Source organism: Magnolia sinica, chromosome 2 (genome assembly GCF_029962835.1).
Source record: "Magnolia sinica isolate HGM2019 chromosome 2, MsV1, whole genome shotgun sequence".
Lineage (NCBI taxonomy): Eukaryota > Viridiplantae > Streptophyta > Magnoliopsida > Magnoliales > Magnoliaceae > Magnolia > Magnolia sinica.
Window position 1 is genome coordinate 90,128,673 of NC_080574.1, and position 15,927 is coordinate 90,144,599.

Consider the following 15,927-nt stretch of genomic DNA (forward strand, 5'->3'; position numbering starts at 1 on the left):
GTATGATAATGGCATTGTATTGAATACTTGGCACTTACCTTGTGCACACACTTACACCACCCTCTAAGCTTTCTATAAGCTTATGCACGATAGATGCGTGCAGGTGTTATTAGGTTGCAGCAGCGTTGAGCTTGGAGCGTGCAGTTGTATTCTGGAGCTTTGATTTCGATATATGTATTTTCTCTTTCAGCATTGTACTCAAATGATTATATTAGTGGATATGTGATGATGATGTTGCCTTTGTGAATTGGGTAATCTTGTGGTTATGCTTATTATGAGTTAAATGTACAAAAAAAAACCTCCTTGTAGGATCCCAGGATCGAAATCTGGCGTTTGGACGCTAGGAGGCGAGAATGGGGTACTACGGAGGCTGTCGGCACCAAATTCGGTGATCGGGATTCCTGCGAATCTGATTTCTGGGTTTGGGGCGTGACAGCTCACCCCTTCTTGTATGATTTTTTCAGGAAACACAGGAAACAAGGAGTGATCCAACTCCTTCTAAAGTTCCTTGGAATTGAATCTGAAAGTCCATACCTACACTTACAAGAGTTTGATGAGGTGATAGGCACTTTGTACTTTACTAACATGTCTGAGGATACGGTCAGGCTAAAACTCTTTCCTTTCTCCTTGAAAGAGAAAGCTAAGATGTGGTTACACTCACTACATCCGCGATCTATTGGCACATGGAATGACATGATGAAGGAGTTCACAAAAAAAATTCTTTCCATACCCTAAGAAGAACACCATCAGGAAGTCGATCATGAACTTCGTCTAAAAGGAAGATGAAACATTCTTCCAATGTTGGGAGCGGTTCAAAGATCTCGTCAGTTCATGCCCACAACACGGTTTTGAAATGTGGTGCATAACAACTTTCTTCCACAATGGACTGACATCTTCTATGCGCTGATTCATCGAGACGATGTGCAATGGGGAATTCATGAATAAGAATGTTGATGAGGTGTGGGATTAGTTTGACAAACTCACTGAAACTGCATAACCATGGGACATCACCCTAAAACCTAGCATTACATCTAAGCCTACTTAAGCAAGAAAGAGAGGTGGGATATACTTACTGAAAGAGGATGATGATATAAATGCTAAAGTGGTAAGTCTCACAAGGAAAGTTGTAACGTCTCGAAAAAAATTGTATAAAGACACGAGTACCACCTCAGGCAGAAATCCCTAAAGACCGTATACTGTGGAAATAAAACGAAAATTTATTAAGTACTAAACTAAATTAATCAATGGATTAGCTTAAACCACTATCTATACAAACTGCAAGACCTAAAACCATTAGAATTGCTAACTCAAAATTCCTTGAAAACTTCGGGAAAATTTCAAAACCCAGTTGCTTTCGAGAGCACATTGAAACTCCGTATCAGACCTAGACCGCGCATCGAAAGCCCGATGACCGCGAAACTATAGGGTTATGACCGTCTTGTTGGGATTGACAACCATTGGGAGAATCGAGCCCAAATAGTATCCAGAAACGCACAACTTGAGCCTTGAGCAAAGTGTGTGAGAAACACGAATATCTTTAGAAAATGAACCCAGAGTTAAGTGAATTGGACCATTCGCTTGTGGAAAAAATTGAAGACTTTAGACCATCAGTTATGATGCAACTGCACCCATGGATTAGGGAAATTTTCCTACACATAATTGCATACTTGTGGCCCTGATCGAGTGACAACAACCGTTGATCTGATACAGGTGCGTCATGGTTGATCGGCCTATCTAAACGCGCTGAAATCGTAACCTTGGCTAGGTCCACTATCAAGGAACTTACTCTGTGACATAGACAGGTAATGGACCTCCATAAGTGTCCCGTTTGCCCGAAACAGACGCCCTTTGGCTATAACCTAAGTATATCATGGCCCTAGGGCCATTGACATCAGTTCTGAGCCTATATAAAGACCTTAAACCACCCCACTCCTCTCTCATACGAATTTGCTCCAAACCTTACGAGAGAGAAGAGAGAAAAGAAGAGAAAAGAGTGTGAACAGAACAGAAAGATTGGGAGATCGTGGCGGTGTTTCTCTCCCACGACTACACGCACTAGATAACCTTTCCACGTCGCTACACGACTCGTTCAACTACGATTTGGGTAAGGAATCCTAACCCCAATCTTGATTTAGGAATCCAAATAGAGAGATCAGTGAAATAGGTAACCTATTTCAATGATTAGGTACCCGTTGTGCTGTATTCGAGAACGTAGGATTCGAACCAAGTTCGAAATGAGTAATTCGATGAAAGGTGTGGACTATAAACGTTTAGGTTATGGTTTTCAATGCTTTTAATGTTAGTAATGATTTATGTCTGAGTTGATTGCTGCCATATGATCTTAGTTACGACGTTTTCCATATATTATACATGTATGAACTATGTTGGACAAATCTGTATTTTCATGTGTTTGTTGAAATGTATGAATGAACTTGAAATTATGATTCCGTGCTTGTCATGATATCTAATCTGAGATTCATGTTTGTCATATGCGTTATACCCTATGCTGCATAGGAAATTTCTATAGTTCATGTCATAACTAATCTAGTCTATGTATTTGAAAAGGTGTAGGCTAAGTGTTTGATAAAATGTCTGAATGAGAAATTGTTTGATGAATTGTATTTAATAAGGGTGTTGAGATAATATTCTCAATTACTTTGATTATATGTATGATTTCCTTTATGTGACCTTAATTTCAACTACGCAAGTTATGGATGAATCGTAATGTTCGGTAACATGTTCAATATGTTTGATAAAATGCTCAAATAAATGTTGTACTTGGATTGTTGTTAAATGTTTATATGATTGTCACATGTATTTACATGCTGCATTGGGGTATGATTGGGACTACAATGTAGTCTAGGCAATTGGTAACGGTTCCCGATTGAGTGGCCGAATTAGTCTCGCCACATTGGATACGTTTGAGGAATCTGAGCCGTACGACGATTGTTGAGAGTGGTTAGTCCACGTGGAGTGCTTACGCGATCCATGTCGATTAATTCAACGTATGCTCATACCAACCGAATTTGTCTAATAAACCGATCAGCCTATTATGTGTTTACCATGTATAGACATCCCTACTTGAATCTAAGGTACCACCTTCCAATGGAAAGACCCAATTTAACTATAGTACCATGATCCGTTAAGACTCATGAGCCGACCATGGTGGTATAAGATATCGTGGTCGAGCTATCGGCCTACGCTGGGATGACGAGCTTCCTCGTAATGACCAGTGAGCAACCCAGACTCGTGAACCGGGCATGGTGGTGTATGGGACAACGTGTCTAAGCTATCAGCCTACATTCAGGTCACGAGTCTCTCATAGTGACCCAAAGTATAAACACTTGAATTTACCTATCCACTACTTTCATTAGGGATAAAGCCCTACAACTCGCCTATCATATGTGATTAACTAGGATTGATGACCCTAGATAAATCTCCATTTGGGTTGATATAAAAGGAGGTGCCTTATCTTTGTAAATTTGCTGTATGAATAAGCCTAATTAAGTACTTGACTAACACGACCATGCACCGCATTGCATTTGCTTTGGTGATGAGGGGCACGATTAGGGAGTTTAACATGCATGAATGGTTGATGGAGTCACTTGTGAGGAAGCTTCGTGCTAGTGCATGCATCATTACAGCATACCATCCATGCATTAACAAGAGTACTTAGGATATAATTGTTATATTGCTTTATCATTACTGCTTGACTGAATTGATAACATGTTAACCTTTACCTTATAGTACCACTAAGTTGATCACTTACTCCCACTCTAGGATGATGTTTTAAAACACCAACCAGACTCTGTTGTAGATGCAGATGATGATGGAGTCTATACATCTGAGATAGACTTCTTTGACGAGGAGGATGAGTTCTCTTATTTATAGTTATCAGGCGGGTTTATGTAGACCATGCGTTGATCGATGGGATCACAGGGATTATATGGATTAGTCGGACATGTACATTATGATATTTTGTAAATTTTGAAGCAATACATGTTTATATTTAGCTCGGTATCATACTCATACTCTGGAGGTTATGACACCCTCATGTATTTATATATATATATGTGTGTGTGTGTATGTGTTTTAGTCTTCCGCTTGCTAAATTAAATTGTCTTTGGAGTATGATATGTTTTTTTAGTATAATCCCCCTTATGTTTAATGCACTAACATAGACAACATTCTAACATCATTATCTATGTTGCATAAGTGATGCATTGGATCTCGGGAGTTAAGCTTTGCTCAACCCTCGAAATTTGGGGCGTTACAAGTAGATATCAGGGCATGATTTGGATTAAACTGGACCTAGCTTATGGTAACATGATGCACACTGACGCACTTTGACTTAGGAGGGGGCGATAAAATGTAGAAATGATTATAGGATCCCAAGGTTTTGCTGATGGGCAAAATTGACCATTGTAGTGTAGCTCGTACGCGTCCGAGATCATGTGAAATGATCTCAGCCCCTTTGTAGGCCATTAATCGACGAGTTAGAATGAAAATTCGGTGAATCCAGAACCTGAAACAAATCAAAAGGCGTGAATACACGCGAGTCAATGTAATGACCTGAAAAATTTTGTGCTTTTCTTTCCTTAGTAGTTGTTTTTGGGGTAATTACCGCTATACTCGATTGCTTGTGAAATCTGCATCAATCACTTTAAATTATATCTACATGACTCAAAACTTGTAGATTGGTTAGCGTTATGTTACTCTGAAATCTGGGATCCGTCGCTAAATCTAGTTGTTCTTGGGAATTTTTGGAAGTTCTGGATCGGACCTGGACCACGCGTCGAAAGTCCGATAGCGATGATCTTAGGCTATTGCGGTCACCATGTTGGGCTTGACCATCACCTCAAAAATTAAGTCCAGATGTTGTTCTGGGTCGATTTGATTGAGTTCAGAGTGAAGAGTGTGAGAACGGTTGGAAATTTATTAAGCTTTTATGAAATCTGAGTCGTGTCGCTTGCGCGACAATTTTAAGCAATCTGACCGTTGGATTCTGACCCAATTTCACCCTCTGATCAGGGAAGGTGGCCCAGGCATGTCCTTGTGCTTGTGGACCTGATCGAGGTTCAGTGACCGTTGATTTGAGTGTAGTCCGCCACGGCTAATCTGTAAAGCCGGTCGGTACGAAAACTCAGCTTGACCTAGATCCATGGTCAAAGAGCTTAAAGTGTTTCGTTGGATCGTGAGAGGCTGGTTTTGGTTATACCCTAAGTATACCTTGGCCCTGGGGTTAATTTCATCAATAGTAGGCCTATTTGTGGTCCTTTAACCCTAGCTCTCTTTTCCATACGAATTTTCTCTAACCCTAGCTAAGAAGAGAGTGGAAAAGAGAGAGAAAGTGAGAGAGAAGTTGGTGAATCATCTTAGATTCTTTCCTGTTCTTCTTCATCCTTAAACCTTCACTCTGAATCGTTATTCTAACGATTCTGAGTTCATCTTTGGGTAAGTTAACCTAACCCTAATCTGTGTTAGAGCTTAGAATAGTCTTGGTGTTGCTGTATCTCATTTCTATTCTTGCTTTAGGGTATTCTATCGCCGTTGATGAAGACAGCTCGTCTGAAATCAGTTCGGTGTTCTTTTCTGGCTTAAGGTGCGGACTTTAAGTGTATAGGTTATGGTTTTCAAGGCTTTCAATGCCAGTTAATGGTTTATTCTTGTTATGGATGAGATTTCACATGCCAAATGTTATGTTTATGTTGCGTTCCTGATATGCATGTGTTATATTGAGATTTGTGTATTTTATGTGTATGTATAAAGTACCGTATGCGTATAAAATATGCACTTGTGTTTGCCATGATTATTTGTCATGTATGTATGCTAGATGTATGTGCGACAACTCCTTGATAAAAGGAATTGTCCAAATGTGTGTATTTCAACATATGTCATATATGTTGTATTGTGTATTCTAAGTGTTTGTAGAAATGTCTGAATGATCTATAGTGTGATGTTTCAACCTAGTATGGGCGTTGAGAAGCGATTCTCAACTCTCCCACTAGTGTGCATGATTTCCTTCTTGCTAGTTACATTCCTTGTTGTTTAAGTTCAAGCATTACTTATGCTTACATTTATGTTAAATTGATATTCTTCAAATGCTTGAGTACCACATGATTGAAGTTGTTGTTCCATTACTATTCTACATTTAATATGAATATTTGTTGTAGTGTAATGTGTTTGGGACTATGAATAGTCCAGGAAATCGGTAATCTGCCTTAAGGTTGTGGCTGAGATCGCTTTCGCCACAAAGGACGTGATTAGATGAACCTGAGTCGTATTAGAGTTGTCGGCAGTGGTTTGGCCACGTGGAGTGCTTGCGCACTCTATGTCGTTCAACTCAACGTGCGCTCATGCTAGTCGAGTTTGTCAAGTAACCCGATTGTCCGATGTATGTTCACCATGTATGGACGCTACTGCTTGAATCTACAGTACTGAATTTACCAATGAAATCCTATTAACCATGGTACCTTGATCCGCTAAGACTCATGAGTTGGACATGGTGGTATGGGACACCGTGGTCGAGCTGTCGGCCTACGCTGGGGTGACGAGCCTCCCCGTAGTGACCAGTGAGCAACTGAACTCGTGAGCCGATTATGGTGGTATGGGACACTATATTCGTGCTGTCGGCCTACATTGATTGGTGACGAGCCCTTTGTAGTGACCTCGAGCATACCTGGATACCGCATTGAGGTGACGAGCCTTAGTGTAGTAACGAAGGCATGATAGGCATGTATTGATTGGTGACAAGCCCTTTGCAATGACCTACAACCATATGATTGTATGAGATGTCTAGGATTGACAACCCTAGAATGGATCACTGTTTGGATGGTGATATGAGGAAGGTACTTTAGCTTCCCAATCCTGCTGTATGAAATGGACTAATAACAACTTGGTAATTATATCCATGCATTGCATTTGCATGTGCTTTGTAGATGTGGCGCACTTTGAGGTGGTGTCATGCATAACGTAAGATGAAGACACTGAGGGTGTACGCGTGAGGGCACGCATCATTCTGCATGCATCCTTGCATTAACAAGAGTACTTAGGACATGTTTAATTGTTCTGCTTTATCATTACCGCTTGATTGAACTGATAACATGTTAACCTGTGCTTTATTGTTCCACTGAGTTGATCACTCACTCCCATGTTCTGTGGCGGTGTTAAACACCCACCAGACTCTGTCTTAGGTTCTGATATTGCAGATGTTGATGCGACTTCTGAGGCAGAGCGGGAGATGGATGATGATGAGGCTGCTTTTTCTTATATGCAGTTTTCAGACGGGTTCTAGCGAGCCTTGTTCTGATGCGCGGGATTCTGGGATTATTTTTGAGAATTAAATGATGTAACTTGATACTTGTAATTTTGATAATAACACTTTCATTACGACCTGGTATGTGTATGTACTTCAGGGATTTGCACTTGTACACATATTTCTATAAGTCTTCCGCTTGCTTTCTTCACTTATCCCTGAATTATATTTGCTATTTGGCTTAATCTATTCCATGTTTTATGCACTAATACAGACAACATACATCCATCATTAAATATGTTGCATAAGTGATGTTTTGGAACTCGAGAGCTGAGTTATGCTCAACCCCCAAATTTCAGGGCGTTACAGTCAAACTGAGAAAACACTTCATACGGGCGTAGGGGCCCAAATCCCAAAATTTTGAGGGACCCAGGGGGTCCCCTGCATGTTTTCGGCACTCCGGGAGGGGGTGGCCACCGCCCAAGGGCGGAGCCACCACCGTCCAGTCCAGGGTGGCGCGACAGCATCGCCTAGACAGCGGCGCGCCCCCGCTCCTCGAGCGAGCCATGGCGGGCCCGCGGTTCTAGCCGCCCACCACCCTCCACCCACTCATGTGGAGCCCATCCACATGTGGGACCACCCTATTTCACCCCCTTTGCTTCATTTCCCACCCATTTCAAGCTTTCTAACCCTTCAAACTCCCAAAAACTTCATTTTCTCTTTTAAATACACTCTCCCATACACTCTATCTTTCATCTTCTTCCACATCTTGCACCCATCTCCACCTTTTTCTCAAACCCATCTCTTATAACTCCTCATCTTCCTCATTTCTCCACATTTAAGCACAAAACCCACATTCTTGTGCCTCATATCTCTCAAACTCCCCAACCTACTTCACTCACCTAGCTTTTCACTTCCATGGCTCTCTTTGAGCTTGTCACCGCCATCTTTTCTATTTCTATGCTCCTTTCCCTTATAGAAAAGAGAAAAGCGGCCCCGGATGAGGCCGGGCCGAGCCACCCAACCCGTCTAAGGAAGAAAACGAGCGTCGAGGGTAGCGCAAGTGTTGATTGAGAGCGAAGGTCAAAACAGGATCTTGACCTGCAGATCCCCATCAAAAGATCTCTACCACCGGCTATCAAACTTGGTAAGTTCTGTAACCATAAAGTGGTATCCGAAGCTCATGTGAATGAAAGGCTTTTTGGGTTGTACCCAGTGATGGACATGCTCCTAGAAAATGGATGGGGTCCCATATTTGAGGGAAATACTCATGCAAGTAAAGGCACGTATGCGCCTTTTATGCCCACATACGGAGCCCACTACTAGAGCCTCTCCAGTTTACTATCCCTTTGGGGAGGCAGGAAGCTATAGTCAATGTGGATGTCATGGCTCAAATCATAGGTATTGAGCGTGGAGTTGTACACGTCAGTGAGAAGAACCTCGCTAGTGAACGAGAAAGAAATACCCACACACATTTCCTTTGTGGCTAGATTGAGCGGTGGAGGTGAGGAAATAGCCTTGCAGCGACTAAAATGACAAATGATTTCTATCTGCTCCACCACATACTTACATATAACATATATCCTAGGTGGAGTGACCGCACGGAATGTACTCGACTCATGGTGGATTTCTTATAAAGAGCTGGTCAGGGAGACAAGCTATGCCTGCCCACATTCATCTTATCTCAGATTATGGGTATTGCATGATCTACACAGGGAGATGCCTCACTTCCGTTCGGTCGACTTATTTGTAAGATCGCCCAAAATTTTAGTTTCCGACTTCATATGGATGATCACGCCCCGATCCATATCATTAGTGATACGACCCTCAACAATATGGACGTAGGCCCTAGGCAGCGACAAGCGAGACTTGATGAGTACGGGGACGAAATAGAGGAAGAGACAGAAGAAGAAGAAGGAAGTGAAGCCGAGGAAGAAAATTAAGGGGAAGAGAGCAGTGAGGAAGAATAACAGGAAGAAGAGGAGTCTCAAGACTCAGATAGGGAGCCTCCTACTACTACCCATGATGACCGCCATGATCAGGCCGCCTTAAAAGCTCGCATGACTAGAATTGAGGAGAATCAGACCTACCTGAAACAGAAATTCAAGAAAATGTCTCGCACCTTGAAGGCCCTCTTGTGCTATATGCAGGATAAGGGTGCGCCTCCACCTTCACCAGAGTCAGCGGACTAGTCATATGTAGGAGTCGTCTGTTGTTTTGCTTTGTTTCTTGCTTTTCTGTATAATAGCCCTTGTCAGCTTAATTGGATGTAGAATAGTTGGTGTTAAAACTTTTACTAGATTAGGTCACATGCATCTTCTGTCATGATTCGTGTAATACTACACCTCATGTATTCTGACAATTTTTGGCTAAATGAAATGCATGAAGCTCCTTTTGAATTGGGATGTGTAGAATGTTTGGAAATGAGGATGATATTATCCTAATCTCATGCATGTTGAACCCTATGTTATATATAGGGAATGCCCCCTAAAAACACTCGGAGCATAACATGTTTCACACTTGACAGATCAACTGATAGGGCACCTCCCCTGAGCGATAGTCATACAGACCCCAGCTTGGGCCCGGATATTGAGACTATGCTGGATTCACAGCCGGCCACTGGCCCCACCAATGGGCCAACACCTTTTGTACTACCGGTTTCGGAACAGAACCATGTGTCCACATCGATGCCACACATGCCTCAAGCGGCTCCTCCCCCGGATAGGTTGGAGCAGATGATGCTCCTAATGCAACAACAACAACAAGTTTGGACCACTATAGCGGGGGCCATTGCCCAGAACATGAACATGGTCCCGCCTATGCCACCCGTGCATCCTACTAGAGCCACGACCACTAGTGGCTTATTTGAACGCTTTCACCATTTTTTCCCTCCTACTTTTGCAGGTACTCACCAACCCGAGGAAGCTAAATATTGGTTGGATCATATATCCAAGATGCTGAAGCCATTGCAGTGTACTGAGGCAAAGCATGTAGAGCTAGTTACATATATGTTCGAAAAGGAAGCTAGTCTTTGGTGGGACAGCATCCTACAAACCATCCCCATAGGACACATGTGGACGTGGGACTCATTTGAGACTCTCTTCCATGAAAAGTATTTTCCCCTCACTTACCGTAATGAAAAGGAGGGCGAATTTCTTTGCCTCTGTCAGGGAGGAATGACTGTGTTAGAATGCGAGAATAGATTCACGGAACTGGCCAGGTATGCTCCCTTGATCCTAGTAAACAAGCTGATGATAATGTGACAATTTTCTGAGGGTCTGCGGCCCAATATCCATACGGAGATGTGTTGCGCTAGCATTCCCAGCTATACTGAGCTAGTGAACATGTCTCTGCGAACCAAGCAGGATGGCAAAAGACTGTCTCGAACGCGTATGCCCATGGGCCCAAGGCCTCTACCTGAATTGCCGAACCCACCATTTCTAAGTAAGAGACCGCGTTCAGATTCACCTCCCAGGCTTATGGCTCCACCAGCCCAGCAGAGGCGATCAGACCTTCCGTGCACCTACTATAAGAAGATGGGCCATAACGAGCTCTTTTGCTTTACCAAGATGAGGGATAATGACTTTATGCACCTCAGAAGATCAACCACCAGCTGCCACAAGTTATTTTGACTCCACCTCTTTGGTCGACACCGCCAGTACAGCCGTACAACCGACCTCCCATATCCCAAAATAGTCCACCTCAATGACCTATGGCAGTGCAACCAAATCGTCCTCAACAGGCACGTATACATGCACTAACAGCTGAAACATCCGAGGTAACAACTGCAGTGCCTTTAGCCTTCGAAGTCACTGCCCACATTCAAGGTACACCTATATTTCTATTGGTGGACATTGGCTCCACTATTTCAATAATATCGTGTTCTATAGTAAAGCGATTAGGGTTGAGCACTACCCCTATGGTTGGGGTGAGAGTCCTTACTGCGACAGGGACTTTCTCCGACGCTACTAAGTTTTGTAAAGATTGCTCACCGAAATGAAGGCAGAGATCGACTGTGATACCAAATTGGTGACAACGCGTGGACCTGAGGGCACGACCTTTACTTTTCCAGTTCAGGTCAGTTGACCCTACCGTATAAGTTGTTACGCTTCCTTATTAGAGAATGTTGATGATCCGACACTGTGGCCCAAGATTTCATGGACATGTTTAGAACAATACCTGGACTACCTCCTCAGTGCGAGATTGATTTTACTATCAACCTTGTGCCTGGTATGACACCCATTTCCTTACCAACATACCGCATGCCTCCATGTGAAATGGAGAAATTGAGGAGACAGATAAACGATCTGCTAGAGTCAGGTTTCATTCGACCGAGTGTATCTCCTCAGGGAGCACCTATATTGTTTGTAAAGAAGATGGACGAATCACTACAATTGTGTATTGATTATCGCAGACTGAATCATGTCACAGTCAAGAACAAGTATCCTCTACCCAGGATAGATGACCTGTTTGACCAGTTGAAAGGGGCACAGTATTTCTCAAAAATTGACCTGTAGTCCGGGTATCATCAGTTGCGCGTTAGGGATGAAGACATGCAGAAAACAACATTCAGAACCAGTTTTGGGTACTTTGAATTCTTGTGATGTCATTTAGACTTACAAATGCACCGGCTGTGTTCATAGACCTCATGAACCGGGTGTTTCGGCCGTATCTGTACCGGTTCATCATCATATTTATAGATAACATTTTGATATACTCCAAGAGCTGAAAGGATCATGAAGAGCACCAATGAGCAGTCTTCTATACTCTCAGGAAGAATCAGTTGTTTGCTCAATACCAGAAGTGCGACTTCTGGAAAGAAGAAGTCAAGTTTCTAGGACACGTGGTGTCTAAGGAAGGTATTGCCGTAGACCTCGTTAAGGTGACCGCAGTATAAGACTGGGAGCAGCCCGGTTCGGTTACTGAAGTAAGGAGTTTCCTAGGCCTTGCTAGCTACTATCGTCGTTTCATTAAGGATTTTTTCAAGATGGCCAGACCGTTATCGCAACTCACTCAAAAGGATCTTAAGTTCGCCTAAAACAAGAAAATAAAAGCAGCATTTCAGGAATTAAAGGACAAGCTGACATCCGCACCCGTACTAGTATTACCAGAGCAAGGGGTCAGATATACTATATACACCAACGCATCACATGTTGGTTTGGGTTGTTTATGCAAAAGGATAGAGTGATCACCTATGCATCGCGGCAATTGAGGAAACATGAAGAAAACTACCCCACGCACTACCTAGAATTAGCGGCAGTCATCTTCGTATTAAAGCTCTGGAGACATTACCTCTATGGAGAGGAGTTCGAGCTCTTTTGTGACCATAAGAGCCTCAAATATATTTTTATGTAGAGAGACCTAAATATGAGGTAGCAACGTTAGATGGAAACCTTGAAAGACTTCAAGTTTGAGGTCACCTACCATCCTGGTAAGGCCCACCTTGTGGCCGACGCTTTGAGTCGTAAGAAGACAATAGAATTTTCAACTCCGCTAATAATGGAAGAATGGAATATGGTAGCGTTTGTGCAGGACTTCAAACAGAAGCTTACAATAGAGGAGCCATTCGAGAGCATCACACACATCCACGTACAGCCACTTGTTGATGACCGAATCATTGTGGCTTAGAAAGAAGATTAATTGTTGGTGAAGATGAGAAGATGAATTGTTGGTGAAGATGAAAAAATGATAGTGAAGACTCCGAATGGATGGTTGGGCAAGTGACAATGAAGACTCCGAATGGATGGTTGGCTTAGATGGAGGTTTGAGATATCACGGCCGCCTATGCGTCCCGAATCTCCATGACTTGAGAAATGAAGTCCTGGATGCCGTTCACCATTCAAGGATGACAATGCATCCGGGCAGTACGAACATGTATAGAGACATGAAGCGATCGCACTAGTAGGACAACATGAAGGCCCACATAGCTGATTATGTATCCCATTGTCTCATGTGCCAGCAGGCCAAGGCCGAGCACCGCCGACCTCCTGATTTACTTTAGCCCATGCCCATAACTGAATGGAAATGGGACTTCATATCTATGGATTTCATTTTTGACTTACCAAAGACGAGTAAGGGACATGACTCCATTTGGGTGATTGTGGACCAATTGACGAAATCGGCTCATTTCCTCCCGATTAGAGTTTTAAACTCAGTAGATGATTTAGCTAAGTTGTACATCAAGGAGATTATATGGCTACATGGAGTGCCTATGGAGATTGTGTTAGATCAAAACATGCAATTCACGTCCATTTTCTGAACTCGAATCCAAGAAGCAATGGGAGTACAACTAAAGTTCAATACTGCGTTCCACTCACAGATCGATGGGAAGGCGGACCGGGTAAATCAGATATTATAAGATATGCTGCGAGCATGTGTGCTTGATTTCAACGACAGTTGGGATGATTGTCTTCCCTATGCTGAGTTTGCTTATAACAACAGCTTCCAAGCGAGCATTGACATGGCTCCTTATGAAGCCTTGCATGGATGCCCATGTTGAGCACCCATTGTTAAGTAGAAGTTGGCTAGAAGAGTTTGATTGGCCCAAATTTAGTACAGGCGACCCCGAACAAGATCGATATTATTAGACGCCAACTCCTTACAGCACAGAGTAGACAGAAGATTTAAGCCGACACCCGACGATGACAACTGGAATTCGAAGTCGGGGACCATGTATTTCTTAAGGTTTCCCCCATGAAGGGAGTCCTTTGATTTGGCAAGAAAGGGAAACTTACACTACGATTTATTGGTCCATTCCAAATTCTAGATCGAGTGGGTGTGGTAGCATACCACCTTTCTTTGCCCACACCACTCGCCGGCGTGCACGATATATTCCATGTGTCCATGCTGAAGAAATACATTCCTAATCCCACTTACATTATCAAGTGGGAGCAGGTGCAGCTAAGTAAAGATGTTACCTATGTACTGCGACCAACACATATTCTGGATAAGAAGGAACAGGTGCTATGCAGTAAAGTTATCCCACTTATGAAAGTTTTGTGGACTCATCACACTAAGGAAGAGTCTACTTGGGAAACAGAAGCCGAAGTCCGTAAGAACTACCCTCAGATCCTCGAGGAGTACGAAAAGGTACTAATTTCGAGGATTAAATTTTTTTTAAAGGGGGGTAGATTGTAACGTCTCGAAAAAATTCATACAAATACCCGAATACCACCTCAGGCAGAAATCCTTAAAGACCGTATACTGTGAAAATTAAACGAAAATTTATTAAGTACTAAACTAAATTAATCAATGGATTAGCTTGAACCACTATCTATACAAACTGTAAGATCCAAAACCATTAGAATCGCTAACTCAACATTCCTTGAAAACCTTGGGGAAATCCCAAAACCCAATTGCTCTTGGGAGTACATTGAAACTCCGTATCGGACCTGGACCATGCATCAAAAGTTTAATGACCACAAAACTATAGGATTATGACCGTCTTATTGGGCTTGACAACCATCGCGGGAATCGAGCCCAAATAGTATCCAGAAATGCACAACTTGAGCCTCGAGTGAAGTGTGTGAGAAATGCGAATATCTTTAGAAAATGAACCCAAACTTAAGTGAATTGGACCATTCGCTTGCAAGAAAAATTGAAGACTTTAGACTGTCAATTTCTAACCCTAACTACACCCATGGATCAGGGAAATTTCCCTGCACATATTTGTATACCTGTGGCCTTGATCAAGTGATAACGACTGTTGATCTAATACAGGTCCGTCACGGTTGATCGGCCTATCCAAATGCACTGAAATCATAACTTAGCCTAGATCCACTGTTAGGGAACTTACTCTATGATATAGATAGGTAATGGACCTCCAAAAGTATCCCGTTTGCCTGAAACAGACGCCCTTTGGCTATAACCTAAGTATACCATGGCCCTAGGGCCATTGACATCAGTTCTGGGCCTATATAAAGACCTTAAACCACCCCACTCTCTCATACGAATTAGCTCCAAACCCTAGGAGAGAGAAGAGAAAGATTGGGAGATCGGGGCAGTGTTTCTCTCCCATGACTACAACACTAAATCACCTTTCCATGTCGCTACATGACTTCTTCAACTATGATTTGGGTAAGGAATCATAACCCTAATCTTGATTTAGGAATCCAAATAGAGAGATCGGCGAAATAGCTAGCCTATTTTAATGATTAGGTACCCGTTATGCTGTATTCGGGAACGTAGGATTCGAACCGAGTTCGAAACGAGTAATCCAACGAAAGGTGCGAACTATAAACATTTAAGTTATGGTTTTCAATGCTTTCAATGTCGGCAATGATTTATGTCTGACTTGAATAATGCCATATTATCTTAGTTACGATGTTTTCCATATATTATACATGTATGAACTATGTTGGACAAATATGCATTCCATGTGTTTGTTGAAATGTATGAATGAACTTGAAATTATGATTCTGTGCTTGTCATGATATCTAATATAAGATTCATGTTTTTCATATGCGTTATAGCCTATGTTGCGTAGGAAATTGCTATAGTTCATGTCATAACTAATCTAGTCTATGTATTTGGAAAGGTGTAGGCTAAGTGTTTGATAAAATGTCTGAATGAGAAATTGTTTGATGAATTGTATTTAATAAGGGTGTTGAGATAGGATTCTCAATTACGTTGATTATATGTATGATTTCCTTTATGTGACCTTAATTTCAACT

General features: G+C 42.3%; 1 non-coding gene across 1 annotated transcript; it reads right to left on the minus strand.

Annotated features, from left to right (window-relative positions):
* Positions 1–742: 742 nt before the first annotated feature.
* Positions 743–849, minus strand: LOC131238419 (small nucleolar RNA R71). The gene has a single exon (XR_009167829.1). It is a non-coding gene; the product is annotated as a small nucleolar RNA R71 (small nucleolar RNA).
* Positions 850–15,927: the final 15,078 nt, after the last annotated feature.